We start from the raw sequence: 4,112 nt of genomic DNA, 5'->3' as shown, positions 1-4,112 counted from the left end.
TGTGGAGGCTCTGTGTGGTTTTTTTTTTTTTCCTCCAGAGTTTGTTAAACAAAGTGACACACCTACCCCAACAAAAAAGGACAACGGGATCAAACAGAACTTTACACGTTTAAATTTAATGTACAGTTTTAATTCTGACAAAGTTGAGATGCTGTCCAAAGTGGAAAATAAAGAGAGAACACAATGATTTGCAAGTCTCACAAACCCATATTTTACAACAGAAGATAGAAACATTTGATTTGCTAAAATATCAGCTGTTTAAACTGAGAAAATGTAGCATTTTAAGTTGGGACAGAGCTTACCATTGTGTAGCATCCCTCTGTAAACTGAGACCAGTTGCTGGGCTTTTGGGAGAGGAATTTTGTCCCATTCTTACTTATCGAAATTGTCTTGCTGAAAAAGGCCTTCTCTGAAAGGCACATCTGGATGGGAGCATATCCTGTATATACATTTCAGCACTGATGGTGCCTTTGCAGATGTGCAAGCTTCCAATTCCATAGTCACTAATGCACCCCCACTGTATCATTAGACTTTTGAACTGTGTGCTGATTCCTCTTGAAGGCCATGGTGTCCATGCTTTCCAAAAGTAGTTTTAAATTTGCCTTCATCTGACCTCAGAACTGTTTTCTACTCTCTCTGTCCATTTTAAATGAACTTTGGTAGCATTTCTGGATCGTGTCCACATGAATACTATGTTGCATGTTAGAGCTTTAACCTGCAAAGCAAACTGTGTTCACAGATGCTGATTTCTGGAAGTGTTACTGAGCTAAAGCAGTGATTTCCATGAGAAAATCATGTCTGCAGAGAGATTTCTCCAGAATCAAGTACCGTATATATGCTGATGTTTAGTCTTCACAATTTTACAGGGGAATATTATTCTGAAATTATTCCACATAGACACTCTTCTGCAGATTGGTGAACCTCCTGTTTTTACTTCTGAGGAACTTTGCCTTTCTACGATGCTCATGTTACTGATTTGTTGCCAAAGAATTTTATTAGTTGCAAAATTTTAATACATGTGCTTTTCCAGCCTTTTGTTGCCTCCATACAAATGTTTGGAGACGTGCTGGTGCAGTCAAATTCAAAATGAGCTCAGTTTGCTTAAAATTATATTTTCTTAGTTTAAAATGTTGCCTTGCAGTGGAGGTGCGCTGGGCTGTTTAATCTAGCTGACTAAACAGATCAACATAAAAATGGGGCGTCAGTTTCATTATTGTGGACACTTAGCACCTGGCTAAATTTTGCCGATCATCAAAAGGAGTAGCTAGCATGGATGTAGAGAGGACTGATCAAGTCCTGCTGGCATTCTACTCTATATGATATTTAATACCAAATTCATAATCACACTGATAATGAAACAAGTTTACCACGAATACTTTGAATGAGTTCAAGTGAGGATTCTACCTCCTCAGTATTGGTTCTTGTGTGCTGAATCTGTTGCTCAGGTTTCACATTTTCATGCTGGAAGTGGAAAAACCAAAGAAATCCAGCCAATCAGTTACCTGTTATTTTTGATACAGACCACACTGAACATACAAACATGCAGCCTGTCAAATGAATTCATTTATTAAACACATGAACAAATACAAGGTGAATGTGCACAAGTATTAAGTCCCTTTACAGCATCCTAATTTAGTAAAAATATTTCTACTGAGCACATCAAGTACTAATGTAGAGCTGTGTCAGAAGGATGACATGTTGGAGTCAACACTGAACCAGAACTACTGCACGGCAGACGACAACAGTTTAAACTGGGTTGTGTTAAGGCTGATGATGTACCTGGAAATACATACATACATACATACATACATACATACATACATACATACATACATACATACTGTTCACTGCCTGGGAACTAGGGGTGTAACGGTACAAATTCCACATTTCAGTTCATATTACGGTACAGAAGCCACAGTTTGGTTCATTTGCATACATGAAATAGTTATTTCTGGATCAAATGATGATGATTTATGTGTCTAAAACAAATTACTCAGAATTTTATTCCTTGCAAATAGTAACAAAAAATTACTTTAAATGAACATGACACATTTTAAGCCACTAGAAAAAAATAAATCAGTCTACACTACATATCACCTGACACATGTTCCTGTTTCACTAATAAAACTCACTGCATTCCTCAGAAAATAAACAAAATGATCTTCTTAATGAGACTCCTGAAAGCAAAACCAGTATTTTTAATATCACCTTATTACCTCGTGCACATTTATTCCCAACATTGCAATCATTGATTTTCTGCAGATCAAACCTGCGACCCGCCCGTTTACATTCAGCTGACAGGAGCCCCAATCAACAGCTGCTTACAAGCTAACATTATGCCAGCTAATGTTAGACTTGAATTTCACAGAGATCACACTGCACAGAGTTTATTCGCCAAGTCGTACACAATAGATCCACCTGGATCTCGAGAATCAGCAGCAGTTACCCGCAGAGAAGTACCCTCAACGATTCCTGGCTGCATGCCAAAGTATCCTTGGGCAAGATACTGAACCCCAACTTGCTCTCCAACTATGAATGTGTGTGAATGTTAGACAGTAAGCACTTAAGATTAGTTACTCATGGAAGTGTTTGTATGAATGGGTGTGAATGGGTAAATGTAAACGTGTTGTGTAAGCGCTTTGAGTGCTCAGAGTAGAAAAGCGCTATATAAGAACTAGTCCATTTACCATCTCACAGGAGTGAGCTTCGGACTCTTCAAAGTTTTACGGCCTCCTCCAGAGACAAGGACGCTTCATGAGGTAAACGGTGATCTTACAGTCTGTACTCACTAGATAAACACCAGCCACAGCATAAAATATTTATTAACACATATCCGTTTACCTTTCCTGATTTATTCCAGTATTTTAAAATTAAAATGTCAAAAACGCTTATATACAACAGTAGAAACACGCAGGCCGGACACAGCCATTATGGGGAAACAAAGCAGCTACTATGGAGTAGAGAGCATTAAAACAGAATTCCAATTTATTTAATCCATTTCTTTTTTTCGGCACAATTATTGGGTGAACCGAGCCGAGGCTTCTATACCGTGGTGAACCGTTACACCTCTAATGAGAGCTACCCATAACTTCAAGTCACTTCTTGTTCTTGAATGACACCATTTGGTTTCCGGTGTGAACCCACTGCAACACAACCTGAGTTCACACACTTGCTGGATTGACATAATGTTGGAAAAGTCTCATTTTAGCCTCCTATTGAAACCTGAAACTTGAAATATGAAATGCCAGATTCTCTACATATGCTATATTGCCAAAGTATTCACTCATTTGCCTTCTCACACACACACGCGAACATTTTTAAGCCACTTTATTATAACACTAACATTTGACTGTGGAATATTTAGCGAGGAAATTTCATGACTGAACTTGTTGTACAGGTGGCATCCTATCACAGTACCACGCTAGAATTCACTGAGCTCCTGAGAGCGACCCCTTCTTTCTTAAGGTTGTAGAAGCAGTCTGCATGCGTAGGTGCTTGGTTCTATACACCTGTGGCCATGGAAGTGATTGGAATGCCAGAATCCACTGATTTGGATGGTTGCGTGAATATTTTAGCAATATATGTACCACAGTTGTCATGATAACATGTCCTGTGCTGGTCCGTTTCCCACAGGATGTAAATGCAGCATCAACAAAAGTACCCTCAAGTTCACTGAATCAACATGTAAGCAAAGAGCAGTATCATGAAAACAGTGATGGAAATGGCACATTGGTACATACAAACAGTTAAAATTGTAGAAAATACAATATAATGACTTAGGATTCACAAAAGCTATCATAATCCTAACAAACACATCCAATTCTGTTGTAGGTCTGTAACAGCAGCTGCTACACAGAGGTGAAGATTCTTAATGAAGTAAATCTGCCTCTTGTGTTACATTTCAGATTGCCAAAGAATGTGGTCCTACTCAAAAAAACCTGTTTACCTGAACCAGTCGTACCATACACTGTATTCTGATTGCAACACAACTTGAGTCTCTTGTTTAGCAGCTTTGAGGATTTTAAGCAGGAAAACTTTTGACCAGCAGAGGGCAGCAGCAGCTCTAATGGTGGAGCTGCTGCTGCCCTCTGCTGGTCAAAAGTTTTCCTGGT

Source organism: Archocentrus centrarchus (genome assembly GCF_007364275.1).
Source record: "Archocentrus centrarchus isolate MPI-CPG fArcCen1 chromosome 18 unlocalized genomic scaffold, fArcCen1 scaffold_23_ctg1, whole genome shotgun sequence".
Taxonomy (NCBI): domain Eukaryota; kingdom Metazoa; phylum Chordata; class Actinopteri; order Cichliformes; family Cichlidae; genus Archocentrus; species Archocentrus centrarchus.
Note: the sequence above shows the minus strand (reverse complement) of the source record.